Genomic DNA, 14,712 nt, shown 5'->3' with positions numbered 1-14,712 from the left:
TATCTCTGATAGGGATGGCAGATTTATTTCAAGATTCTGGCAGACATTACAGCAAGCATTAGGAACTCGTCTAGACATGAGTACTGCGTATCATCCACAAACTGATGGGCAGAGCGAAAGGACGATACAAACGCTTGAAGACATGCTACGAGCATGTGTTATTGATTTCGGAAACAGTTGGGATCGACATCTACCGTTAGCAGAATTTTCCTACAACAACAGCTACCATTCAAGCATTAAGATGGCGCCGTTTGAAGCACTTTATGGTAGAAAGTGCAGGTCTCCAATTTGTTGGAGTGAAGTGGGGGATAGACAGATTACGGGTCCGGAGATTATACAAGAAACTACCGAGAAGATCATCCAAATTCAACAACGGTTGAAAACCGTCCAAAGTTGACAAAAGAGCTACGCTGACATTAAAAGAAAAGATATAGAATTTGAAATTGGAGAGATGGTCATGCTTAAAGTTGCACCTTGGAAAGGCGTTGTTCGATTTGGTAAACGAGGAAAATTAAATCCAAGGTATATTAGACCATTCAAGATTATTGATCATGTCGGACCAGTAGCTTACCGACTTGAGTTACCTCAACAACTCGCGGCTGTACATAACACTTTCCACGTCTCGAATTTGAAGAAATGTTTTGCTAAAGAAGATCTCACTATTCCGTTAGATGAAATCCAAATCAACGAAAAACTCCAATTCATCGAAGAACCCGTCGAAATAATGGATCGTGAGGTTAAAAGACTTAAGCAAAACAAGATACCAATTGTTAAGGTTCGATGGAATGCTCGTAGAGGACCCGAGTTCACCTGGGAGCGTGAAGATCAGATGAAGAAGAAATACCCGCATCTATTTCCAGAAGATTCGTCAACACCTTCAACAGCTTAAAATTTCGGGACGAAATTTATTTAACGGGTAGGTACTGTAGTGACCCGAACTTTTCCATGTTTATATATATTAATTGAGATTGATATTTACATGATTAAATGTTTCCAACATGTTAAGCAATCAAACTTGTTAAGACTTGATTAATTGAAATATGTTTCATATAGACAATTGACCACCCAAGTTGACCGGCGATTCATGAACGTTAAAACTTGTAAAAATGACATGACGATATATATATGGATATACATATGGTTAACATGAGATTATGATAAGTAAGTATCTCCATAAGTATATTAACAATGAGTTATATATGTAGTGACCCGAACTTTTCCATGTTTATATATATTAATTGAGATTGATATTTACATGATTAAATGTTTCCAACATGTTAAGCAATCAAACTTGTTAAGACTTGATTAATTGAAATAGGTTTCATATAGACAATTGACCACCCAAGTTGACCGGTGATTCACGAACGTTAAAACTTGTAAAAACTATATGATGACATATATATGGTTATATATATAGTTAACATGATATTATGATAAGTAAACATATCATTAAGTATATTAACAATGAACTACATATGTAAAAACAAGACTACTAACTTAATGGTTTTGAAACGAGACATATATGTAACGATTATCGTTGTAACGACATTTAATGTATATATATCATATTAAGAGATATTCGTACATCATAATATCATGATAATATAATAATTTAAAATCTCTTTTGATACTATAAACATTGGGTTAACAACATTTAACAAGATCGTTAACCTAAAGATTTCAAAACAACATTTACATGTAACGACTAACGATGACTTAACGACTCAGTTAAAATGTATATACATGTAGTGTTTTAATATGTATTCATACACTTTTGAAAGACTTCAAGACACTTATCAAAATACTTCTACTTAACAAAAATGCTTACAATTACATCCTCGTTCAGTTTCATCAACAATTCTACTCGTATGCACCCGTATTCGTACTCGTACAATACACAGCTTTTAGATGTATGTACTATTGGTATATACACTCCAATGATCAGCTCTTAGCAGCCCATGTGAGTCACCTAACACATTTGGGAACCATCATTTGGCAACTAGCATGAAATATCTCATAAAATTACAAAAATATGAGTAATCATTCATGACTTATTTACATGAAAACAAAATTACATATCCTTTATATCTAATCCATACACCAACGACCAAAAACACCTACAAACACTTTCATTCTTCAATTTTCTTCATCTAATTGATCTCTCTCAAGTTCTATCTTCAAGTTCTAAGTGTTCTTCATAAATTCCAAAAGTTCTAGTTTCATAAAATCAAGAATACTTTCAAGTTTGCTAGCTCACTTCCAATCTTGTAAGGTGATCATCCAACCTCAAGAAATCTTTGTTTCTTACAGTAGGTTATCATTCTAATACAAGGTAATAATCATATTCAAACTTTGGTTCAATTTCTATAACTATAACAATCTTATTTCAAGTGATGATCTTACTTGAACTTGTTTTCGTGTCATGATTCTGCTTCAAGAACTTTGAGCCATCCAAAGATCCATTGAAGCTAGATCCATTTTTCTCTTTTCCAGTAGGTTTATCCAAGGAACTTAAGGTAGTAATGATGTTCATAACATCATTCGATTCATACATATAAAGCTATATTATTCGAAGGTTTAAACTTGTAATCACTAGAACATAGTTTAGTTAATTCTAAACTTGTTCGCAAACAAAAGTTAATCCTTCTAACTTGACTTTTAAAATCAACTAAACACATGTTATATATCTATATGATATGCTAACTTAATGATTTAAAACCTGGAAACACGAAAAACACCGTAAAACCGGATTTACGCCGCCGTAGTAACACCGCGGGCTGTTTTGGGTTAGTTAATTAAAAACTATGATAAACTTTGATTTAAAAGTTGTTATTCTGAGAAAATGATTTTTATTATGAACATGAAACTATATCCAAAAATTATGGTTAAACTCAAAGTGGAAGTATGTTTTCTAAAATGGTCATCTAGACGTCGTTCTTTCGACTGAAATGACTACCTTTACAAAAACGACTTGTAACTTATTTTTCCGACTATAAACCTATACTTTTTCTGTTTAGATTCATAAAATAGAGTTCAATATGAAACCATAGCAATTTGATTCACTCAAAACGGATTTAAAATGAAGAAGTTATGGGTAAAACAAGATTGGATAATTTTTCTCATTTTAGCTACGTGAAAATTGGTAACAAATCTATTCCAACCATAACTTAATCAACTTGTATTGTATATTATGTAATCTTGAGATACCATAGACACGTATACAATGTTTCGACCTATCATGTCGACACATCTATATATATTTCGGAACAACCATAGACACTCTATATGTGAATGTTGGAGTTAGCTATACAGGGTTGAGGTTGATTCCAAAATATATATAGTTTGAGTTGTGATCAATACTGAGATACGTATACACTGGGTCGTGGATTGATTCAAGATAATATTTATCGATTTATTTCTGTACATCTAACTGTGGACAACTAGTTGTAGGTTACTAACGAGGACAGCTGACTTAATAAACGTAAAACATCAAAATATATTAAAAGTGTTGTAAATATATTTTGAACATACTTTGATATATATGTATATATTGTTATAGGTTCGTGAATCAACCAGTGGCCAAGTCTTACTTCCCGACGAAGTAAAAAAATCTGTGAAAGTGAGTTATAGTCCCACTTTTAAAATCTAATATTTTTGGGATGAGAATACATGCAGGTTTTATAAATGATTTACAAAATAGACACAAGTACGTGAAACTACATTCTATGGTTGAATTATCGAAATCGAATATGCCCCTTTTTATTAAGTCTGGTAATCTAAGAATTAGGGAACAGACACCCTAATTGACGCGAATCCTAAAGATAGATCTATCGGGCCCAACAAGCCCCATCCAAAGTACCGGATGTTTTAGTACTTCGAAATTTATATCATATCCGAAGGGTGTCCCGGAATGATGGGGATATTCTTATATATGCATCTTGTTAATGTCGGTTACCAGGTGTTCACCATATGAATGATTTTTATCTCTATGTATGGGATGTGTATTGAAATATGAAATCTTGTGGTCTATTATTATGATTTGATATATATAGGTTAAACCTATAACTCACCAACATTTTTGTTGACGTTTTAAGCATGTTTATTCTCAGGTGATTATTAAGAGCTTCCGCTGTTGCATACTAAAATAAGGACAAGATTTGGAGTCCATGCTTGTATGATATTGTGTAAAAACTGCATTCAAGAAACTTATTTTGTTGTAACATATTTGTATTGTAAACCATTATGTAATGGTCGTGTGTAAACAGGATATTTTAGATTATCATTATTTGATAATCTACGTAAAGCTTTTTAAACCTTTATTGATGAAATAAAGGTTATGGTTTGTTTTAAAATGAATGCAGTCTTTGAAAAACGTCTCATATAGAGGTCAAAACCTCGCAACGAAATCAATTAATATGGAACGTTTTTAATCAATAAGAACGGGACATTTCAGTTGGTATCCGAGCGTTGGTCTTAGAGAACCAGAATTTTGCATTAGTGTGTCTTATCGAGTTTGTTAGGATGCATTAGTGAGTCTGGACTTCGACCGTGTTTACTTGAAAAAAATGATTGCTTAACAAATTTTGTTGGAAACTATATATTTTTAACATGTGAATATTATGTGATATATTAATCTCTTAACGCGTTTGATATTATGTGATAGATGTCTACCTCTAGAACAAGTCCCATTGACTCACCTAATAATAATGAAGAGTCAAATGTAAATTGGAATGATTCATGGACTGATTCACAAGTTCCCGAAGAGGAACCGGAAGAAAAGTCGGAACCAGAAGAAGAATCGGAACCGGAAGAAGAATCGGAACCGGATGAAGAAATAGAACCGGTGGGGGAAATAATAAAACGGTTAAGTAAAAGAAAATCCTCAACCAACCGACCAAGGCTAATTATGGTCAATGGTGTTTCCGCCAAGGAAGCAAAATATTGGGAGGATTATCAATTCTCCGATGAATCGGATTCCGACGAGAATTCCCATGATGTTATAGAAATTACCCCAACTGAATTTAAAAAGGCAAAAGAAAATAATAAGGGAAAGGGCATAAAAATAGAGAAATCTAATTCCAACCCCGATGAACTTTATATGTATCGTCAACCCCCGAAGTCCTTAAGTTGTAACAATGACCCGGGAACCTCTAAACCACCAGGTTTTTCTAAACCAATGTGGAAAATAACGGCTCGTATTAGGGGAACATCATATATCCCTAGAAACTTGGCAAAACGAACCAAAACCGAAGAAGAAGAAACAAGCGAGTCGGAATAAGATAGTTGTATTCGTGTGGTGTAATATATGTAATATAGTGTGCTTATGCTTTATGATATATGTAAAAATTGCTTGTATTAATAAGTATTTTTTTTATGAATCTAACTCTTGTCTATTTTACAGTATAAAAACACAAAATGGATAGACAACCCAATATTTTAAGAGACCTACCCGGAGACATGATTGATGAAATCTTGTCTAGAGTTGGTCAGAATTCTTCGGCACAACTATTTAAGGCGAGATCAGTTTGTAAGACATTCGAAGAACGTTCCAAGAATGCCTTGGTTTATAAAAGGCTTTCGTTCGAAAGATGGGGTATATCACATTGGGAAATCCATAAGTTACGATGTGTTTACTTTGACGCATATATTGCGGGGAACCCAAATGCTATTTTACGCAATGGGTTAAGAAATTATTTTGACTCAATATATCCGAATATTGGACTTCGTGATTTAGAAAAAGCGGCTAACATGCAACATAAAGAAGCATGTTATGCTTACGGATTAGTAATGTTCGCTTCTCACCAAAGTGAGAACAAGAACATCGGGCTACAACTATTAAACAAAACGTTCCCACAAGTGACGGAGTCGGTAATTGGGGTAAGAAATGAGGTTTTTAGATTGTTACGGGACTGTTGGACATTACGTAACCCTCGTCCCTTTGACAACGTTACAACACGCTGTCTTATCAACGGCCATAATGGTTATGTTCCACAAGACCAAGGATGGGAAGTAGTCCTAGTAAAACCAGAATGCATGACTTGTTTCTGGACGTATGAATTACGTGTCTTTATTGCCTTTGCTGAACGACTTGTGTACTAGCTAGAATTATCTTCACAACTATCTTGTATCAAAGTTATTGTGTGCTATATTTCATGCTTTATGTAAAATAAGCGGTATTGTAAGTTTGTAAAATATTGTATAAAAGTTTGAACGCGAAATATTATTATAATCAGTTTTTCATATAGAATTGTAGTAGTTGAATTGTATATTAGCTACTAAGTATGAACTTAACGGGTACGTACTACCCGAATTTAAACTTATAAAACGCTAATATGAAGAAAAAGCTTTTATAAATGAGTTCATATTATGTTACGAAATACTATTAACTACTCTTAATATTCTGTATGATTAACTTGTTCCATTTGACAATTTTGAAGGAAATGGCACCGACTACTCGACACACCGTGAATATGAATGAAGAGGAATTCCGTACTTTTCTAGCTTCAAACATAGCTGCAGTACAGGCTGCGCTACATACCAACAATAACCTTGGATCTAGCAGTACAGGAAATCGTGTAGGATGCACCTACAAAGAATTCACTGCCTGCAAACCTTTGGAATTTGATGGAACCGAAGGACCGATCGGATTGAAACGGTGGACCGAGAAGGTCGAATCGGTGTTTGCCATAAGTAAGTGTACTGAAGAGGACAAAGTAAAGTACGCTACGCATACCTTCACAGGTTCTGCGTTAACATGGTGGAATACCTATCTAGAGCAAGTGGGACAAGACGATGCGTACGCACTACCGTGGTCAGCATTCAAGCACTTGATGAACGAGAAATACCGTCCCAGAACCGAGGTCAATAAGCTCAAGACAGAACTTAGAGGGTTACGAACCCAAGGATTTGATATTACCACGTACGAAAGACGATTCACAGAATTGTGCCTATTGTGTCCTGGAGCATTCGAAGATGAGGAAGAGAAGATCGACGCGTTTGTGAAAGGATTACCGGAAAGAATCCAAGAAGATATAAGTTCACACGAGCCCGCCTCCATACAACAGGCATGTAGAATGGCTCACAAACTAGTGAACCAGATTGAAGAAAGAATTAAAGAACAGACTGCTGAAGAGGCCAATGTGAAGCAAGTCAAAAGAAAGTGGGAGGAAAACGGTGATAAGAATCACCAATACAACAACAAAAACAACAACAACAACAATCAGAAGCAGCTATGCCAAAGGTGTGAAAAGTATCACTCGGGGTTCTGCACCAAATTTTGCAACAAGTGTAAAAGAAATGGTCATGGTGCGGCGAAGTGTGAGGTCTACGGACCAGGGGTTAATAGAACGAAAGGAACAAATGGTGTCGGAACGTGTAATGGCGGAGCAAGTAGTGTCGGAGCAAGTTATGCCAATGTAGTTTGTTATAAATGTGGAAAACCGGGCCACATTATTAGAAATTGCCCGAACCAGGAGAACACGAATGGACAAGGCCACGGAAGAGTTTTCAATATTAATGCGGCAGAGGCACAGGAAGACCCGGAGCTTGTTACGGGTACGTTTCTTATTGACAATAAATCTGCTTACGTTTTATTTGATTCGGGTGCGGATAGAAGCTATATGAGTAGAGATTTTTGTGTTAAATTAAGTTGTCCATTGACGCCTTTGGATAGTAAATTTTTACTCGAATTAGCAAATGGTAAATTAATTTCAGCAGATAATATATGTCGGAATCGAGAAATTAAACTGGTTAGCGAAACATTTAAGATTGATTTGATACCAGTAGAGTTAGGGAGTTTTGATGTGATAATCGGTATGAACTGGTTGAAAGAAGTGAAAGCAGAGATCGTTTGTTACAAAAATGCAATTCGCATTATACGAGAAAAAGGAAAACCCTTAATGGTGTACGGAGAAAAGGGCAACATGAAGCTACATCTTATTAGTAATTTGAAGGCACAAAAACTAATAAGAAAAGGTTGCTATGCTGTTCTAGCACACGTCGAGAAAGTACAAACTGAAGAAAAGAGCATCAATGATGTTCCCATTGCAAAAGAATTTCCCGATGTATTTCCGAAAGAATTACCGGGATTACCCCCACATCGATCAGTTGAATTTCAAATAGATCTTGTACCAGGAGCTGCACCAATAGCTCGTGCTCCTTACAGACTCGCACCCAGTGAGATGAAAGAACTGCAAAGCCAATTACAAGAACTTTTAGAGCGTGGTTTCATTCGACCAAGCACATCACCGTGGGGAGCTCCTGTTTTGTTTGTCAAGAAGAAAGATGGTACATTCAGGTTGTGTATCGACTACCGAGAGTTGAACAAACTTACCATCAAGAATCGCTACCCACTGCCGAGAATCGATGACTTATTTGATCAACTACAAGGCTCGTCTGTTTATTCAAAGATTGACTTACGTTCCGGGTATCATCAAATGCGGGTGAAAGAAGATGATATTCCAAAGACTGCTTTCAGAACACGTTACGGTCATTACGAGTTTATGGTCATGCCGTTTGGTTTAACTAATGCACCAGCTGTGTTCATGGACCTTATGAACCGAGTGTGTGGACCATACCTTGACAAGTTTGTCATTGTTTTCATTGATGACATACTTATTTACTCAAAGAATGACCAAGAACACGGTGAACATTTGAGAAAGGTGTTAGAAGTATTAAGGAAGGAAGAATTGTACGCTAAGTTTTCAAAGTGTGCATTTTGGTTGGAAGAAGTTCAATTCCTCGGTCACATAGTGAACAAAGAAGGTATTAAGGTGGATCCGGCAAAGATAGAAACTGTTGAAAAGTGGGAAACCCCGAAAACTCCGAAACACATACGCCAGTTTTTAGGACTAGCTGGTTACTACAGAAGGCTCATCCAAGACTTTTCCAAAATAGCAAAACCCTTGACTGCATTAACGCATAAAGGGAAGAAATTTGAATGGAATGATGAACAAGAGAAAGCGTTTCAGTTATTGAAGAAAAAGCTAACTACGGCACCTATATTGTCATTACCTGAAGGGAATGATGATTTTGTGATTTATTGTGATGCATCAAAGCAAGGTCTCGGTTGTGTATTAATGCAACGAACGAAGGTGATTGCTTATGCGTCTAGACAATTGAAGATTCACGAACAAAATTATACGACGCATGATTTGGAATTAGGAGCGGTTGTTTTTGCATTAAAGACTTGGAGGCACTACTTATATGGGGTCAAAAGTATTATATATACCGACCACAAAAGTCTTCAACACATATTTAATCAGAAACAACTGAATATGAGGCAGCGTAGGTGGATTGAATTATTGAATGATTACGACTTTGAGATTCGTTACCACCCGGGGAAGGCAAATGTGGTAGCCGATGCCTTGAGTAGGAAGGACAGAGAACCCATTCGAGTAAAATCTATGAATATAATGATTCATAATAACCTTACTACTCAAATAAAGGAGGCGCAACAAGGAGTTTTAAAAGAGGGAAATTTAAAGGATGAAATACCCAAGGGATCGGAGAAGCATCTTAATATTCGGGAAGACGGAACCCGGTATAGGGCTGAAAGGATTTGGGTACCAAAATTTGGAGATATGAGAGAAATGGTACTTAGAGAAGCTCATAAAACCAGATACTCAATACATCCTGGAACGGGGAAGATGTACAAGGATCTCAAGAAACATTTTTGGTGGCCGGGTATGAAAGCCGATGTTACTAAATACGTAGGAGAATGTTTGACGTGTTCTAAGGTCAAAACTGAGCATCAGAAACCATTAGGTCTACTTCAACAACCCGAAATCCCAGAATGGAAATGGGAAAACATTACCATGGATTTCATCACTAAATTGCCAAGGACTGCAAGTGGTTTTGATACTATTTGGGTAATAGTTGATCGTCTCACCAAATCAGCACACTTTCTGCCAATAAGAGAAGATGACAAGATGGAGAAGTTAGCACGACTGTATTTGAAGGAAGTCGTCTCCAGACATGGAATACCAATCTCTATTATCTCTGATAGGGATGGCAGATTTATTTCAAGATTCTGGCAGACATTACAGCAAGCATTAGGAACTCGTCTAGACATGAGTACTGCCTATCATCCACAAACTGATGGGCAGAGCGAAAGGACAATACAAACGCTTGAAGACATGCTACGAGCATGTGTTATTGATTTCAGAAACAGTTGGGATCGACATCTACCGTTAGCAGAATTTTCCTACAACAACAGCTACCATTCAAGCATTGAGATGGCGCCGTTTGAAGCACTTTATGGTAGAAAGTGCAGGTCTCCGATTTGTTGGAGTGAAGTGGGGGATAGACAGATTACGGGTCCGGAGATTATACAAGAAACTACCGAGAAGATCATCCAAATTCAACAACGGTTGAAAACCGCACAAAGTCGACAAAAGAGCTACGCTGACATTAAAAGAAAAGATATAGAATTTGAAATTGGAGAGATGGTCATGCTTAAAGTTGCACCTTGGAAAGGCGTTGTTCGATTTGGTAAACGAGGGAAATTAAATCCAAGGTATATTGGACCATTCAAGATTATTGATCGTGTCGGACCAGTAGCTTACCGACTTGAGTTACCTCAACAACTCGCGGCTGTACATAATACTTTCCACGTCTCGAATTTGAAGAAATGTTTTGCTAAAGAAGATCTCACTATTCCGTTAGATGAAATCCAAATCAACGAAAAACTTCAATTCATCGAAGAACCCGTCGAAATAATGGATCGTGAGGTTAAAAGACTTAAGCAAAACAAGATACCAATTGTTAAGGTTCGATGGAATGCTCGTAGAGGACCCGAGTTCACCTGGGAGCGTGAAGATCAGATGAAGAAGAAATACCCGCATCTATTTCCAGAAGATTCGTCAACACCTTCAACAGCTTAAAATTTCGGGACGAAATTTATTTAACGGGTAGGTACTGTAGTGACCCGAACTTTTCCATATTTATATATATTAATTGAGATTGATATTTACATGATTAAATGTTTCCAACATGTTAAGCAATCAAACTTGTTAAGACTTGATTAATTGAAATATGTTTCATATAGACAATTGACCACCCAAGTTGATCGGTGATTCACGAACGTTAAAACTTGTAAAAACTATATGATGACATATATATGGTTATATATATAGTTAACATGATATTATGATAAGTAAACATATCATTAAGTATATTAACAATGAACTACATATGTAAAAACAAGACTACTAACTTAATGGTTTTGAAACGAGACATATATGTAACGATTATCGTTGTAACGACATTTAATGAATATATATCATATTAAGAGATATTCGTACATCATAATATCATGATAATATAATAATTTAAAATCTCTTTTGATACTCTAAACATTGGGTTAACAACATTTAACAAGATCGTTAACCTAAAGATTTCAAAACAACATTTACATGTAACGACTAACGATGACTTAACGACTCAGTTAAAATGTATATACATGTAGTGTTTTAATATGTATTCATACACTTTTGAAAGACTTCAAGACACTTATCAAAATACTTCTACTTAACAAAAATGCTTACAATTAAATCCTCGTTCAGTTTCATCAACAATTCTACTCGTATGCACCCGTATTCGTACTCGTACAATACACAGCTTTTAGATGTATGTACTATTGGTATATACACTCCAATGATCAGCTCTTAGCAGCCCATGTGAGTCACCTAACACATGTGGGAACCATCATTTGGCAACTAGCATGAAATATCTCATAAAATTACAAAAATATGAGTAATCATTCATGACTTATTTACATGAAAACAAAATTACATATCCTTTATATCTAATCCATACACCAACGACCAAAAACACCTACAAACACTTTCATTCTTCAATTTTCTTCATCTAATTGATCTCTCTCAAGTTCTATCTTCAAGTTATAAGTGTTCTTCATAAATTCCAAAAGTTCTAGTTTCATAAAATCAAGAATACTTTCAAGTTTGCTAGCTCACTTCCAATCTTGTAAGGTGATCATCCAATCTCAAGAAATCTTTGTTTCTTACAGTAGGTTATCATTCTAATACAAGGTAATAATCATATTCAAACTTTGGTTCAATTTCTATAACTATAACAATCTTATTTCAAGTGATGATCTTACTTGAACTTGTTTTCGTGTCATGATTCTGCTTCAAGAACTTCGAGCCATCCAAGGATCCATTGAAGCTAGATCCATTTTTCTCTTTTCCAGTAGGTTTATCCAAGGAACTTAAGGTAGTAATGATGTTCATAACATCATTCGATTCATACATATAAAGCTATCTTATTCGAAGGTTTAAACTTGTAATCACTAGAACATAGTTTAGTTAATTCTAAACTTGTTCGCAAACAAAAGTTAATCCTTCTAACTTGACTTTTAAAATCAACTAAACACATGTTCTATATCTATATGATATGCTAACTTAATGATTTAAAACCTGGAAACACGAAAAACACCGTAAAACCGGATTTACGCCGCCGTAGTAACACCGCGGGCTGTTTTGGGTTAGTTAATTAAAAACTATGATAAACTTTGATTTAAAAGTTGTTATTCTGAGAAAATGATTTTTATTATGAACATGAAACTATATCCAAAAATTATGGTTAAACTCAAAGTGGAAGTATGTTTTCTAAAATGGTCATCTAGACGTCGTTCTTTCGACTGAAATGACTACCTTTACAAAAACGACTTGTAACTTATTTTTCCGACTATAAACCTATACTTTTTCTGTTTAGATTCATAAAATAGAGTTCAATATGAAACCATAGCAATTTTATTCACTCAAAACGAATTTAAAATGAAGAAGTTATGGGTAAAACAAGATTGGATAATTTTTCTCATTTTAGCTACGTGAAAATTGGTAACAAATCTATTCCAACCATAACTTAATCAACTTGTATTGTATATTATGTAATCTTGAGATACCATAGACACGTATACAATGTTTCGACCTATCATGTCGACACATCTATATATATTTCGGAACAACCATAGACACTCTATATGTGAATGTTGGAGTTAGCTATACAGGGTTGAGGTTGATTCCAAAATATATATAGTTTGAGTTGTGATCAATACTGAGATACGTATACACTGGGTCGTGGATTGATTCAAGATAATATTTATCGATTTATTTCTGTACATCTAACTGTGGACAACTAGTTGTAGGTTACTAACGAGGACAGCTGACTTAATAAACGTAAAACATCAAAATATATTAAAAGTGTTGTAAATATATTTTGAACATACTTTGATATATATGTATATATTGTTATAGGTTCGTGAATCAACCAGTGGCCAAGTCTTACTTCCCGACGAAGTAAAAAAATCTGTGAAAGTGAGTTATAGTCCCACTTTTAAAATCTAATATTTTTGGGATGAGAATACATGCAGGTTTTATAAATGATTTACAAAATAGACACAAGTACGTGAAACTACATTCTATGGTTGAATTATCGAAATCGAATATGCCCCTTTTTATTAAGTCTGGTAATCTAAGAATTAGGGAACAGACACCCTAATTGACGCGAATCCTAAAGATAGATCTATCGGGCCCAACAAGCCCCATCCAAAGTACCGGATGTTTTAGTACTTCGAAATTTATATCATATCCGAAGGGTGTCCCGGAATGATGGGGATATTCTTATATATGCATCTTGTTAATGTCGGTTACCAGGTGTTCACCATATGAATGATTTTTATCTCTATGTATGGGATGTGTATTGAAATATGAAATCTTGTGGTCTATTATTATGATTTGATATATATAGGTTAAACCTATAACTCACCAACATTTTTGTTGACGTTTTAAGCATGTTTATTCTCAGGTGATTATTAAGAGCTTCCGCTGTTGCATACTAAAATAAGGACAAGATTTGGAGTCCATGCTTGTATGATATTGTGTAAAAACTGCATTCAAGAAACTTATTTTGTTGTAACATATTTGTATTGTAAACCATTATGTAATTGTCGTGTGTAAACAGGATATTTTAGATTATCATTATTTGATAATCTACGTAAAGCTTTTTAAACCTTTATTGATGAAATAAAGGTTATGGTTTGTTTTAAAATGAATGCAGTCTTTGAAAAACGTCTCATATAGAGGTCAAAACCTCGCAACGAAATCAATTAATATGGAACGTTTTTAATCAATAAGAACGGGACATTTCAATATACATATAAACAAGACTACTAACTTAAGGATTTCGAAACGAGACATATATGTAACGATTATCGTTGTAACGATATTTAAATGTATATATATCATATTAAGATATATTAATATATCATAATATCATGATAATATAATAATTTAACATCTCATTAGATATAATAATCAATGGGTTAACAACATTAATTGAGATCGTTAACTTAAAGGTTTCAAAACAACACTTACATGTAACGACTAACGATGACTTAACGACTCAGTTAAAATGTATATACATGTAGTGTATTTAGATGTATTAAAATACTTTTGGAAGACTTCAAGACATATATCAAAACACTCATACTTAATGAAAATGGTTACAGTTACTTTCCCATTCTTTTCTTTCATCAAGAATTCTAGTCGTATTTTTACCCGTATTATACACAGCTTCAAAACGTACTTACTATGGGTATATACCAATAGGAACTAGCATGGGATTCCACTCTTGATTATGTCATGTATGACTAATCAATTTTAACTTCTACCATGAGCTAGTCAACTAACT

The sequence above is a fragment of the Rutidosis leptorrhynchoides genome, chromosome 8, assembly GCF_046630445.1.
Source record: "Rutidosis leptorrhynchoides isolate AG116_Rl617_1_P2 chromosome 8, CSIRO_AGI_Rlap_v1, whole genome shotgun sequence".
Classification (NCBI taxonomy): Eukaryota; Viridiplantae; Streptophyta; class Magnoliopsida; order Asterales; family Asteraceae; genus Rutidosis; species Rutidosis leptorrhynchoides.
Note: the sequence above shows the minus strand (reverse complement) of the source record.